Raw genomic sequence first — 16,246 nt, forward strand, 5'->3', positions numbered from 1 at the left:
AAAGTATTAATGTGAGTATAATTATAATTTACTTAAAACTCGCATTAACTGCAAGAACTATTAGTATAATTAGTTTACCATTTCGAATTCCAATTCACATAAGAAATATGCTAAGTGTAGCTGCGCTTTACGAGCAAAGTTGCCAAGTCGCCGTAAAATGGAACGTTCTCGAATATAGATTCAAGGATAGGAGCGAACAAACTTCATAATTTAATCAATTATGAATTATGTGCTTTTGCAAATGAAAGGAAAGATATTGCTCGCTTCGAGAAACTTCTACGTACATAAATAGTATTTTTATAGCGATTGATAAGGGTACAATCGGCTCTATAATTAAAAAAAAAGGTGAGTAGTGTCGGTTATTCCGACAGACTCGTTAGTATCGTGGTCAGTTTAAAATATTATATGGCGTGTAAATTTGTGCGTTTACCTAAAATTAAAGAGCTTCATCTATGAATGGAATGTGAATACATAGAAATAAAAAACCTTAATCCTTGTGTTTACGACCCGGATTTCCATGAGCATGAACACGCCTTGAAATTTGTATCTGTATCCTTCGGCTCGGCAGATCATATCATCCTAAGTAGATACCACCACTTTATGTACAATAATATTTCTTTTTACCTTAGACTAAAAATATTAGCTGTCATTTTAAATTAATACAAACGTAGAAATAAATTTCTTATTAAAGATTTCTGTTCCCGCCTTTATTAATTAAGTCGTACAGATGGATATAACGCGGTGCGAACGTTACAGATTTTATCGTGGCTCTTTAATCAACTCTCTATACACCCGAATCCTTCCCCGGGTTTGTAATCTCATAAATATAATTAGAGTGACAACGCTAATGACATGGTTGAAGGCAGAAATGTCTTAGTTATTCAAAATAAGTCTAATTCTTGTTACAGTCTGTGTATTTTAATTTATTCAATATACCCGCAGAATTTTGTTTAACTAATAAATTTTCTACGTTTTTTTTATGATATAAGTCAATTCTAATCTACTCAATATTCCAGTAGAAATTATTTTAGCTAATTAATTTTCTACATTTTTTATGATATAGGAGGCATTATTACTATTATTACTGGTGGGGGTGTCTCATATGTGAGAGTCCGCCTGGGTAGTTACCACCGCAATGTCTTTTCCCGGCTCCAAGCAGCAGTGTTGTCATTGAAGATTGAAGGACTTTGTAGCCAGTGTAACTACTTGACATAATAAGACTTAACATCTTGTGTTAGGATGGCGAGCGCAGTGGAACACCAAACAATATTTTGTAATTCAGGGTGTTGGATGGTGTTTTTACTATTCATGGGCGGTTGTATCGCTTACCATCAGGCGAACGGCATGCTAGTCTTGTCATTCAAAGCAATAAAAAAAAGATCCAGTGAGCATACAGTTCTCCTGCTATTAAATGATCATAACCGCCCATGAACATCTGGAATACCAGGGGGCATTAGCGTTGCCGTCTTTTTAGATGAGAAAACGGTACATGTTTTGAAGTCAAATCATCTTGAGACAGTACCACCGTGCATATACATATGATAATTGCGTGTTGGACTGTAGTCAGCGGGGCCCATCCCGTCTACGGGGCGAATCCATATTATTGCAATTACGTGCATTCTAATCAAGGGTCAGATTTGATAGCCATAGTAGTAAATAGGGGATATTTCACTCTTTTATATCGACGGGGTAAGCAGAGGCGCAACCAGGGCACTCACTTTTTCACAAGTGAGTTCCGTTCCATGATGTCATAGGGAGCGAACCTATGGTCATCTCGGGTACAAATTCCAGACTCTGGGCAGATACTGCGCAGAAAAACCCAAATATCACTTTGTACGACCCGAGATTCAAACCCAGGACCTCAGAACGCTGCCGTACCGCGCATGCAGTACAACTACGCCACCGAGGCAGTTTTATACTTTGTATAATGATTTCTTATGTTTACGCGAATGTTAGACATTAAAATTAAACTATTTGTCCCCCCCCGTGACCACGAAGGCTGCAAAGTCTTCGAAACGTCGGGAGAAAACCAAAATATGAAAACCGCGATAAAATCCGAAAAATACTTTAATTTTAATGTTTATACTTTGTAGTTCAAAATGCCGCAGTCACTAAGAGACGTTTACAACCTTGGTTTATTACTGCCCTGAGGCTAGATATTACTATCAGAAATGTCAATTAATCGCCCGCATGCCATAAATTTATGGGGATCCGATAGTAAGATATTTCTACAAAGTGCTTTTTGTGAAAAGCTTATAGGGTATAGCAAAGTTACCTGCACCTGATGGTAATCAATGTGAGGTTCAAATTTGGTCGTCTTAGATAGTTATCCTTCGTCAGTCGATACAATCATACCGGCCTGTTGAAAACCCGATATACATAGGTTGCCCGAAAGCGACACTTAAGTAGGCAAGTATGACAGATTTTACACCTTGTAAAATTGAACCCTGTTTGTACACATTTTCATCAAGTAATCTATAAATTGTAGAGATACATAATATTGGTGTAATCACTTATAATCATAACCTATTCTGCGTCTCAATTATATAAATAAATAATCTGTCCCCAAAATAACAGGCCGCATTGACATCAAGTTCAAACAGGTCAATTGATATTCATAACCCTGTATTCCATCAAAGGCATTAGTCTATAAAACTTGTTAAAAATAACGGCCCCCCCGTGTAATGGTGGCCCGTCTGCCCTCGACATTCAAAGGATAATGCAAATAGCCCGCTTTATGTTTTAGCGATATAGTAAAAACGTATAAAAGTGAATTTTATTCAAAAACTGTTATTATTTATGAGGCAGTAGGCGCGGGTGAGCGCGATATGATCTGCCATCGCTTACTATGCGCTTTGTAGATGCGGTATTATTTTATTTGGACTAAAAAATATTTGTATTTTGTAAAAATCAATCGAAGTATAATTAAATTGAATGCTTTAACGGTGAAGGAAACCTTCGTGAGGAAACCTGCATACCTGAGAAATTCTCTACAGGATTTTGAGGGTGTGTGAAGTCTACCAATCCGCACTAGGCCAGCGTTGTGGACTTACGCATTGTCCCTCTCAGTAGTAGAGAAGGCCCGGGCCCAGCAGTACGACTACTGTCACTGTATTATTATATAATTATAATATAGGGCTGATATTATTTATATGCATTAGGTATCAAATCGACGAAGGATCTTAGCATCCCACAAGTTACTCATTAACTCAACGACTTTTGTTAAATCTTTAAAGTATTTTGAAAATGGTTCTTACCTAGTATAATAATAATATCTGTCTATATTTCAATATACGAGTTACTAAATATCTGTTAGACCTTCCAGCAGGTAAAGTTAGGAGACGTTTTGAAAATTTACATTCAACATTCCTTTATTCGGTTGACATTAGTTTAATTTTGTGCCTCTCTTCTTTTATCTTGGCTATAATAAAAAATACACTTTTTCGTTATTTTTTTTATGACAATTGTTGTACATTATGTAAAAAAAATAGATTTTTAGATAAATTAAGACAGTCGTTTAAATGAAGATAATACATTTTAGGTCATCAAAGGTTCCATGGAGTTGCCTGGGTAGACCACAGACTGATATTATCTTTTATTTTATTCATGTCAGGGTAATTTAAAATGAAAGCTTTTGTTTTAAAAATGTGTTTTTTTTAATCTGTAATCGCTTTGAAGTATCATTTACCCGCCATGTCGTTGCACCATCTTAGAAAAAGGAAAACTGGTAGCCCTAATTAGAATGCAGTTCATATCGCTGAATTTCGTAGCTCCGTGTAAAATTTGCAAACAGCTGCGTGCATTGGAATGTATATTGGTTATATTGTATGTGTTGACAAGTTGGGGATATTTCGGACATATGTCGTGTTATCGCGTGTTTTATGGACTATATCAAAGAGCATTACAATTCTACGGACTATGGAATATATTATTAGGAGTGCATGGTGATAGAGGCAGTCCTTGCGTGTGATTTTATGAGGGAATACCAAATTTTCTATTGCCTGTAGTTATATGGACGGTGTGATTTGAATACTAATGTTAAAACTATTAAGAATCCAACAATAATGGACTTTATCTGACACAATGTCTAAATATTTATACTCGGTACACGGGGTTACTGACATGTCGGATGTGGACTTTACAATTATTGTCCCGATCGTCGTTTCTGCGCATGTGTTGTTACCAAAGAGCCTCGACCAACATCTTCAGAATCTCTCAATTGTTCGCTGGGTCAGAGGCTAGATGCAGAAGGCAGTATTGCTGGATACGACACGCGTTGTGAGATTCCTCACTTTGAATCCTTACCCGCCGGTGGCTTGGATCTTGAGCTTTGCCATCGGAGGGTCATTAATCTTTTTATATTTATTATTTTTAAGATATGTATAAAAATGTAAAAACAAGTAACTTTAAAAATAAAGAGAATATAATACACTTTATTTTATGAATTAGAATAGCGAAATGAGCAAGTTACTTGGCTGATGGTAAATTGCCCATAAACGGTATCCTTTATACTAGAACATGATAATTTTTGCAAGCTGTTCTTTGGCAGTAGAAATAGGAGTAAGTACCTACATAGAATATAAGAATAGCATCAATATAAAAATTTTACAGCCTCGCTATGTATATACAGGGTCATTTTGAAATTGTTTTAATAAATAAACCTCCATACTCATCTTTATATCTGCTAACATTACGCCAAAAATCATTCATGAATAAAGAATATTTTCAACAAAAATTCTAGTATTGCTTTTCTGTTTTTTTTTGATAATTTTGTAGTTTAGCACGAATACGGCGTGTGCGTGAGTGTATTTCTGACTGAAAGTGTGATCCTATTGCAATAATAGCACCAGGGCATGTAAAATTCCGCCCTGTGGAATGGGGGCGTTTGAAGAATTCCACCACGGTATCCCCTGCCTGTCGTAAGAGGCGACTAATAGGCAGTGATGTGACTTATCTAAGATACAAGTATTTGAAATACAGATACAAGATACAAAGACGTATTTTCATCTTGTATCTAAAATACTTTTTTAGAAAGGATTTTGTATCTTGTATTTAAATACTTTTGTTTAGTATCTTAGTATTTTATAAATACTTTTTCTGATAAAATACTTTAGAAAAAGTAGAGATTATTTGGTGTCGTTTATAAAATAAATGCGTAGAACTGACCGAGCCGTTCTTGGACACTATACTTGAGGAAAAATTAATAGATAGCGACTCTTTCTTTCTACAAATTTCACCGGCTGTTATGAATAGTTATGATTGATTTGAAATCAGTTATTTTTCGTTTACTTTTGTGAAATTGGAGATCGTAAATATGGAAACGTAAGCTTTATTTTATTCAGCTACTTTATCTATTTCTATACTATATACTTCCTTTCGATCCGATCCGTTTTTTTGAATGAAGTGGGTACCAAAGGAGCGTAAAGAATATGTAAAAGAACTTATACTGACTGAAACACGAAAAACAAATTTATCTAAAAAAACAAGAATCTGATATTAAATAAGTGAAAGGATGAATCTTATTACATCTTTTTAGCGGATTCTGATTCCTCTATTGCAAGTGGCGAAAACACGGGGTCTCCTGCCAGCGCTAATAATAAAGACATAAGCCTAAAGAGCTTAAATACTTACACTACAATAAAAAAAATAAATTTTAAAATACACTTGTTTGCCGAGCTCTGCCTCTGTGGAACGACTTTTTCTTATGGGGTATGATCATGTGGCCTCATCGAAGGAAAATGAGTGATAAGATGTTTGAAGAGCTGGTTTTGTTTAATCTAACTTAAAATTAAAATAATTATTCTTGTGATCTATAATGATGATCTATAACAAACAAATTTAAATTCAAATGTTGTTTTCTTCCAAAAGTACTTGTATTTTTAAAAAGTATTTATAAGATACCTATTTTGTATCTAGTATTTCAAATACCTTTCTCGAAAGTATTTTGTATCTGGTATCTGAAATACTTAATTTAAAAGTATTTTGTATTTTGTATTCCAGATACTTTGTACAGGATATTTTGTACATCACTGCTAATAGGGGCCACGAATGGGGTCGTCGGCGGGCAGCAGGGGGCTGTCCGCCCTAGTGCATTTCTGTGCATCTTTGCACATTTGTCGGTTAACCCCCGGGTTGGACGGCAGTGTGTGTAGTTAGCCTCACACTGCCGTAGACGCCGAGGGCATCCTTCGGTGCGCGGAAGCTTCTGAGCCCCCCCCCCCCCTCTCATAGGAGACGGGCCGCAAGGCGGCACCGCGCAGAGGCGGCTGCGGTCGCAGACTAGACACTTCAACGTCAGAGGAAGCCCGCGGCCGTCCCTAATGCGCCGAAGAGGGCCACCGCGGAGTTTTAGCTGGTAGGCCGTGTATAGGTTAGCTGTACATAGGGTTAGGGACTCGGCCCGGCGGTCGCTCGAAAATCACCATCAAATCCGGGCGGCTCAACGCCGGGCCGTAAAGCACGGTTACCCCAGCATAACCGCTCAGTCGCCCCCCACGAAGGCTGGGCGGTAGTAATAAGGGACTTTCACCGCGAAACCAAAAAAAAAAAAAAGGGCATGTAAAATAACTTTTTATTGATATTTATTTTGTTAGAAACTTACACTTTTTTATTTTACATCTACCGCTTGAGTAAGTTTGAGAGACTTTCCCGCCCTCACACCCACCACTACAACTCCTGTAAGCCAGGATCAGCAATGGCACGCATTTTATGACACCGAGCAGTGAAGCTCGGCGAGTCTCAGGGAAAACTGCTATGTAATTATTCCGCAACGAAATTAATCAAATAGAAAGATAGGGAGGAGTTGGTAACGCTGGAGTAAGTTATTGTAGTGTTATATTTTAGAAGATATGTGATATGATTTCATTTCGTAAGGGAATGTTTTGACATTTCCATGAACCATTTTGCTTTACCGGAAAACTCGCGTAAATTGCCAGTTGGTATATGCTGAGAGATATCGATGCCCAAATACCCTATTCTTCATTTTTAATCCTAACCTATCCTTTAACACCAGCGTGATTTATTTTTCTCCAATTTTATGAGTTGTGGATAGTGGATACCACATCAGACGACCCACTCCCTTGTTTACCAGCCCAGATTAAAACCCATTTAAAATTTATATTGCTGAGGCAGCCATAATAAAATTATCGCACGCTTCAAAATTCGCGCAAAATACCAAAACTCCGATATAAAACCCAGTTGGTAGAGATTATATCGATCAGCGCTCAGTTTTATTAATTTCGGTTACAATATTTCAGTGCGATTTGTTTCCCGCCTGCAGGGCTCGGGATCCTTGAGGTCGGGTCGCACGTTTACGACTAGGACACGATGTTTTTATGATTTTACGGGTTATTTTTTTTATTCGTGTTTTTATTTGCTCGTAAGTGGTGAGGTTTATTGTCTTGCGGTGATGTTCGAAGTTTGGATGACTTCTCTTTGGTAAAATCAAGTTTCACTATGAGGGGAAAAATATGTTATTTCTGAAAGTACCTTTTTATGAAATAACTTACTACTTAATGACAATCAAAGAGTTTAAGGTAATAGCAAACAATATCTTCCGTTGTATTCATTAGAAAGGATTTTGAGTCAATCTTTTATAAATGGATGCTAAATTAAGATTAATTGAAGAAAAAAAATTGCATTAGTTTTTAAAGTTACATGAATGAAAATATCTCAAAAAAAATATTTTTCTTTATCCATCTCTGAGCCATCATAATCAAACCTTTCTATATCGTTACGTACCCGTGTCGTGCGCATGTAAACTGCATGTTATTGGTATTTGTAAGGTTCAATATTATAATACGATTGAAATCGCATTGAAACGTGATGTTTTCAGATTAACCCGCGTGGATTAATGCGTTTTATAGCGAAGCCGGGGCTGGGTGGCGCCCTGCCTGACCCACCCGATGTTATTCATTCCAACAATTTGTATTCATAAAAAATTTGCAAAATGTTTTCCGTAAGCCTTTTTAATCATGTCGATTATTTAGGTTGTGTTACAGGGCTGGATCAGTATTTGGATAGTACTTATGGTTTCTACTGCAGTGTAGTTCTATGGTTTTATCTCTCAACGTAATGCTAGTGAAGAAATAGATATTGATTTATTTTATAGTCCGTGGGAAAGATAGTGGATTGCCTCGTTAATGTTGTGTCGGCGTACACGCGCTGTGCATGGTAAGGTTTTGCTTTAGAAATTTGTAATATTACGATAACTTGACACCATCTGTTAAATTGTGAGACGCATGATGACTCCCGTCCAAGCGGAATTTCGGCCATGGCGGCCAATCTCAACAGAGATCAGTCAGTCCACAAATGTATGCGCGTTACACAAGTGGACTCTCTGCTCCTTCACTCTCATAGTTCGGTGAGACGGTAATCCGATATGACCAGAGAGAGATCTGGTGCAGGACCAATGTCTAACAGCTTTACGTATTTTCCGAAGTACAGGGATATCCCGCTGCCGATTTCCTGACTTCGAGCCGACTGAGTAATTTTTTAGATGGAGAAACCAAGTCACAATTTTATTTGGCTCGACCTCGGATTCGAACCCTAGACTTCAGCGCGGTAGTCGTGCTCGTACCGCATATATATTAAAACTACGACACCGAAGCAGACATAAAGTATATGTAGTTTGAGTGCACCGGTTGCGATTCTTGTTACCTCTTTGGGAATAAATTAGTAAGTGACAGATTAGATGTTGTGTTGAGTAAAAGTCCAATTTCATTTAATCTGTTTTATTATCTATGTGTGTGTCTATGTGATTGTCTATGTTTGCTTGTCAATTGTCAATTCTTTTTGTCATTCTCGCAATAAACACGTTTCGCAGTAAAAACCAATCGCCGGCCTCTATTATTAGTAAATATCCCACATACACAACATGTTGAATACTAAATAAATATAGATATCTTTCACTCCACGAGTTAGGAATTGGACGTCATAACAGCTTCATCAATAAACTGTATACAAACCTATTTTAATAAAGACAAAGTGTACCGATGCGACAAGATTTCACATTATGTATCAAGTATTGTTGTAGCCGGTGTAAACATAAAATTTAATGTGGCTTTATCGCGTGTTCAACATATGTTGGGTCCGTTTGAGTCCCGTGGCTCAACCCTCCGAGCCTGTTACATATAATGTTAAATTATATTAACGCGGGACGTAATGGAGTTTATATTTATGCGTCGATGGGCGATTTTTATATCTATATTTTAAATTAACCGAAAATTTCATAGAGGAAAGATAGAGAGGTATGGTTTTGTTCACGGATCGCGCAACAATTTGTGTGTCGGTTTGTCACATCTCCATATTCAGACAGCGTTTATTGCAAGCAGGCGATACGTCATAAACTTACCTGATCACTTTTGTAATTAATTTGTGATGCACCAACCTATAATTCAAGTCACATAAAGGCAGATGGAAGAAGAAAAGACAGAGAACATTAAATTTTTTGTCGCAATTTATATTATACATTTGTAGCGGTGTATAGATTGCCACTGCTATTAAAGAAACAGATTATTGCGTCTCTCTACGGAAGGGGAAGATTTCCAGCTAGGCGGATGTTGTGCATGTTTGGCCGTGGTTCCTCCAGCGATTCCTATTCGAAGGTGGTGATACTGCGCATCTCGCAAATTCAGAATTGACTATCGCCATCTAGTGCGATTGTGCGTTACCACTACAATAATTATATCAATGTATCAATCATCTTGCAGTTCCATTGATATTGACAAGATGGCGCTGTATACTAAATGTACCGCCACAAATTTAATCAAACATTATCATCGCATGCAAAACAAAGCAACAATAAAGGATGCCAGAACTATTCATCTTGTACAATTGCGGGTACACACCTGCGCGGGTTCACTACAGTTAATGTCATTAATCTTCGTTCAAAATTCATAACGTGTTAAACTCGATGCAGTCCTGGTCCCCGGGGAGGTTACCACGGTGTTTATTTTCATAGTGGGTCACGTGATATGGTACTGCTTTGTACTCGTAATGTTAGATAGCTGCCACAGGAAATTGATCTTACTGCATTTTATCTTATGTTAAGTTTAAAAATTTCTCGGACGGGGTTGGTATAATTTTAATATAAATAGGCTGTTTGACTAGTTTTTGAAAACCATCTTACATTACCTACTTAGTGGTGTTTATGGACCCTAATAATAATGTTTATTTGTAATATTTCATTTAAAAAAAATCGTTACAAAATACATTGAATAAATAACTGTCAAATCGCTTGCTCCGGCAATATGGCGCCGAATCAGTGATATGACGTCATACGTCTGTAAACACTCAACGTTTTAGCAGCGATGACAGCAGATGTCGATGTGACGTCATTGCAAATTTCGCCAATCGAAACCATTTACAATCACGTGCCATATAAAAATAAATAAGTTTCATTTAGGGTTTATTGCTAACAATATTCAATATATATTTTGGTATATTATTGCAAATTGATTTTAAACTTCTTAATTTATCGGATGGCAATAAATAACTCATTATTTTGCATACTATTAAACAGCCCATTCAGACAGCCTTTTTTGGTTTTGTGGCATTATGCAATTATCACTGTTGATCATATTTAGGGTTGACTTACGATTCAGCAGTGGGTCGTTTCGAAGTACTTTAGACATCGGGCGACAGCTGGAACTGGTTGAACCTTAGCCGCAAGCGACAATGTAGTATTTAAAAGAATAACACCCATGACAGCAAACTAATTAACAAATGGTGGTGGGGTAAGAAGTTGTGAACTTTGTGGTTTTTTATTTTAATATCAGACCTGGGAAAACCTGCGAATGTGTTACTGGAATTTCCGGGCTGAGTGACTGCAGAGCCCTGAAGGAAAATTGGAAGGGGATATCTGGGGAATGAAGGTTGTGGGTGAAAGAAAAGGAACTTTTTTGTTCGGACCTAGAAGAAAAAGACTATAATGCCGGTGTTCCAGTCTCTGTTAAGGAAAGAGGAGCGTAGACCAAGATTGCTTGTAGAATTTACCATAAAGTAGAAAGGGGAAATATGAATTCGTGTCCGATTATTAGCCGACTACATTTTGTTCATGTACTTTTACATTAGAATTTGTAAGATTAGTTTGGTACTAGCTTGCGTAACATCTGGAACTACTAGGATACTAGAATTGTGTATAACATGTAATGCTTTTAGTCAAACTTATAGTCGACTTCCATCGACAAAGCGTCGAAAACCCGTAGTACTAGTGCAGAGTCGTAAGTGGGTATTAAAGTGTTGTACACGCTAATAAATAAATAATTAGGTCCACTCGCGTCTCGTCACTCGGGAGTCTCGTACGATTTTGTAATTTATATTGGAGCGCGCTTTGTTACGTCCCCAGTCTCCCCACGGCTGTGTCCCCGGCTCTAGGTGTAATTTACCTACAAATAATTGTCTGTTTTGTCTTTCAGAGAGCTGGAGCTATTTCTGAAATATAAATGGGTAGGACTTTTGGTTCTTGTTATTATTAGGTATTCGTTTAGTTCTAGCTGGACTATTGTTAATCGTTGTACGTTAATTATTTTGTGTATTAACTATAAAGACTTTGTAATATGTACTCTATTTTATAATTCCTAAACAGCAGTTCGAATATGCACTCATTATGGATGTTTTATATGCGATTTTTTGCCTTTATTTAAACATTAGCTTTTCGGCTCCGCGTAAGAAAAAATATTTTCCGGGGATATATATTTTCTCATGATAACAAATAGTCTTAGGAGTAATGCCGCATTCTAGGGAAAAAAATCAAAGTCGGTTTAGGAATTCCAGAGATAAGCGCGTTAAAACAAACTCTTTAACTTCATATATTAGTATAAATTATATTCATTATAATACTAAAAATATTATATTTAATGAAAATATTTTTAATAATACTAAGGGAAAATAACTCCATAAAACCACATATACAACTATATATAAAATTTACGCCACATTAAATATACAAGCACTCGGTCACGATGCGCTGTAATCGAATGGCTCCGAATAGCTCGACGTACAGATGTTCTGGATTTTGTACTGTTATTTTCAGGCGATCGGATACAGCAACAAAGTAGTATAAAGGAGTTCCTTGATAGCATACAGCAATAAAATAGTTAAATCCTTGAAAAATTTAAGCTAAAATGTTAGCTATATTCTACTGACTGCCTTCCTGCTTTACACTTTCGTATTATTCTTATTAATGTTATAGAGCCCTAGTTTTTTTAGCTCCGTCCGTATTAAGCCTCACTGCTAATATAAAATATTCTATAGCGCGCAGGGTAATGACTAATGTATATATTTGCAAAATCGATAACGTTGTTTTTTTTATGACTGACTATGAAGGCTGCAGGGTTCGAACCATCAGGAGAAACTAATAATAAATAACCGCGGTAAAATTCGTAAATAGTTTTATTGCAATGTAGTTAAGTTTAACCTTTACAAACATATGAAAAATCAAATGTTTTCCCTTTATATTATATAAACGTTTATAAATATTGATAAAATAATAAATTATCGTATGTAAACGGAGTTAGTTTTTATTAGGAAATTACACGAGTTGAAGCGTGAAAGAAGACAGAACGTACGATAAATGACATTAACAAGGAGGGTGCGTTTGAATATTTCTTCAAATATCTTTGGAAATTTGTTGGATGTACTACTTAAATGCAAAAATACCTGAATTTGTATGAAATTTTACATTTTGAAAGAGTATGCCAGATTTGATTAAATGCTATGTTTATGCTAGGAAATTATATTTACACTTTTACACCAAGAAAAGTCCGACACGAGCAAAGTCACTAGTTGAACATAGCTTACCTATAACAACCCCCAACAGACTCCGCTGTTTTCAATATAAAATTGGGAAAAATAAATAATGAAAATATGCAGAGCTCACGGCATTTTCTAGTGGAAATGCCTGCATTAGATTTCCAACCGACCTCAATAGCATGGCCGCCCTGAATTCTCATGTTTTTCATTATCCATGTAGGATATTTGTAATGTACGTTTTGCGTGTTGTAAAATTGATCTGGCTCGAGTGTTCTCATTCATTAATTATGTGGCGCATCGATCCGGCCGGGTAACGGGTTGCTTTCTGGCTTGTCTTGGGTTTTAAATCGAATGTAAAAGAATGTCGGCTTACTGCCAAATGGAAAGTTAAATTATTGGTTTAATTTTAGTTTCATTTGACTATACAAATTGATAACAATCGTAAAAAAATATGTCAATTACAGCTTGCTGCTTTTTATTTTAATTCTGGTACTTCATCGCAAAATCAGCGATGATATCTTCAGTTTAGGCAGAAGTGTAACAGTACATTTACTCGTATATATCTATCTTGTAATGTGGCAAAGGACCTTATCGTAATTTCAGGCGCGATTTCTAATGTGTGTATATTTGAATAGAGAAAATTACAATTTTTTTTAGATTCAATTATCAACTACTGCTAACAGACTTAGTGCTGAGGAGTAGTGAACAGTACGTCCAACAAGCCTAAACGGAATTTATCACATGACCGAGCACAAATCTCGGAAAGCCATTTAGATAAATAAACAGAAGTTCATATTTACATTAAATATCTATAAATACGGAGTGCGAGAGATCGCGGAAGAACAAAGGGACAGAAGGCTGAAACAGCGTTTAATGTAATTAGAGGGTCAGATAAATTTAGCGGAGGAATTGTTTTCGTTTATCTGAACCTTTCCACGGCGTCTGATTTAGCGTCGGCGCCCCGTGCGTTTTGTCGACGCTATGGAGATTTCGCGCAATCGTATTTCGTGGTCGAATGGAGTGTTAAAGTGTTGTGGAGGAACAGTACGGCGTGTTTACGGCTGCTGCTCTTGAGTGCCAGTTTTTTTTTAATGTGTGGTTGATATTCGTTTTTGGTGATGCGTATAATTTTATTGTATAATTGTTTTTCTTTTGATTTTGGTTATATTACATGTATGGTTTGAAATAAAATGGTAATATTTCCATTGGCTTTTTGTGACCGTTTAGTGTCTATAAATTATGATGGCGATTTATTTTTGTATATTTCTGCATTAAAAGTATAGTATAAAATTTTTTTTTTTTTTGCAATAATTGTATTTATTTATACGTATGTATAGTATTTGTATTTATGTATAGTATTTTTTTTTCTTATCTTTAAGTAAGTAATTAGTTATATCCTTCGTACGCCTTATGCTGCCTTATTATTCCGTTTTCTCTTATATCCATCCCATGGTTGTCTGTAAGAGATTGCCTTGTGCGATAAGACCGCCATTTGTACTTTTTTTCTCTTTTCTTCTTACATTATTTTTATCCATGGTGTACAATAAAGTGTAAATAAATAAATAAATAAATACATAAAAATAAAAATAAATGACGGAGGTACCTAATCTCCTACAAGAAGCAAACAACGATCACCGAATACAAAATAATATCTACTACGCTGTAACTAAAATAGTTTTCCGCTGTGTCGCCATACTGCAAATCCTATATTGGTTCGGGAGGGGAGTGCGAGTGCTAGTGAAGCGTTTTAGCACGAGCCCTCCCGCGGCGAGAGGTAATGGTTGGTAATTAATGTGCTTCGTACTCATCGGTAACTCAGATTTTTTTATATGTTCACTATACTAAATACAGTGTTAATAAAAAAAACGTTCTTACTGTTGTCTGAGACATCTCTCTGTCTTGATGTACAACTATTGAAGTTGAATGTCTCGGAACCCAGAATTAAGTTTCATAATTTTTATGGTTATGTTTTTTTTTCTTGGTGAGAGTCGACGGAGTCCGATGGATGAGGGCGGCCCAGAACCGGTCCCTGTGGCGCTCAATGGGGGAGGCCTATGTCCAGCAGTGAACGATTCGCGGCTAAAATGATGAAGATGATGTTTTCTTTTCAATCGTAACACAAAACTTATTCGTTGAATAAAAGACAACATAAATAATATTTTATTTAAATTAAGCTATAAATAAAAGATGAACAAGAATTACATTTGCATGAATAAAGCTGGTCTGATGTCTAACTTTTATATTCACTCAGGTTATAATTTATTTGATGGATAATTTTTCAACACTAAATAAATTTTACTAGCTGTAAACTTTTCCACTGCGAGGCACGAGCCTTTATCTATGTGTTACTTGTTTATATTAGGATGTAGTTAAAATTCCTGTAATGATAGTAATAATAAATAATAATATTAGCCCTGTATTATACACTGTTTCACTGCTGGGCACGAGCCTCTTCTACTACTGATAGAGATAAGGCCTTAGTCCACCACGCTGGCATAGTGCAGATTGGTGGACTTCATCAAAATTCCTTTAAAGAATTTCTTAGGTATCAAGGTTTCCTCACGACGTTTTCCTTCACCGATATAGCAAGTGATAATTCACAACAATATACACACATAATTTTAGAAAAGTCAGAGGTAAGTGCCCATGGGTTTTGCACCTGCAGAAATTCATCTCGGCAGTCCATTTCACAGCTCGCTAGGCTATCTCCGGTTTTGTAATATTAATACGAGCTATAAATGATTATAGTCTTTTTCCCATCACACCAGAGTGACAGCCGAGACACCTTTCTATAAATTTTTCTTTTTCAGCCTTTGGAAGTCCACTGTTAAAAATAGACTTAAAGGTTTCCAGACCAGGCTGTTAGAAGCGTCTCTCATCCTTTACAATCGTTTACGCTATTCAGTCCCGGATCTTGAATTTTTGGGGGGAAGGGCATAATCTGAATAATGCCGTCCTCGACCACCTATATTTTTAACTTTGTCATCATCATCATCATCATTTCGCGCCGCGCGGGAAATAATTTATGAGAGTAATGTTCTGGATGTCTCAGTAGTCAAAATTTGGATTTGCCGCCCTTTGCCAAGTTTGGATCTGCCGCCCATAGATCCGTGGCTGTTAAAAAACAAAAAAATGAATGTTAATGTCATATTCTAACGATAAGTCTATCGCTAGCGTACGTCATTTCGATACATAATGTTAGCGTTAGCGATTGTAATAAGGCCCTAGACGTTTGGTAAATGTGGGTATTCTTGTTGCGCGTCTGCCTCGCCACTTTAGATACAGGCGAGATGTAGGGGCTTTTTTGTGACATGAGTATTTCATTTGTATTTCGGCTTGTGTACGTGTGGAGTACCAATAAAGGCAATTTGCGCTCGTTACCGCGTTTTTGGTGCGTGCCATTTGGCGTACGCTATCGCATTTTCAGTGATGTATTATGTCTATGGATATGTCTAATATGATTTAGTGTGTGGATAAAGAATATTCTAAATAG

Source organism: Manduca sexta, chromosome 25 (assembly GCF_014839805.1).
Source record: "Manduca sexta isolate Smith_Timp_Sample1 chromosome 25, JHU_Msex_v1.0, whole genome shotgun sequence".
Taxonomy (NCBI): domain Eukaryota; kingdom Metazoa; phylum Arthropoda; class Insecta; order Lepidoptera; family Sphingidae; genus Manduca; species Manduca sexta.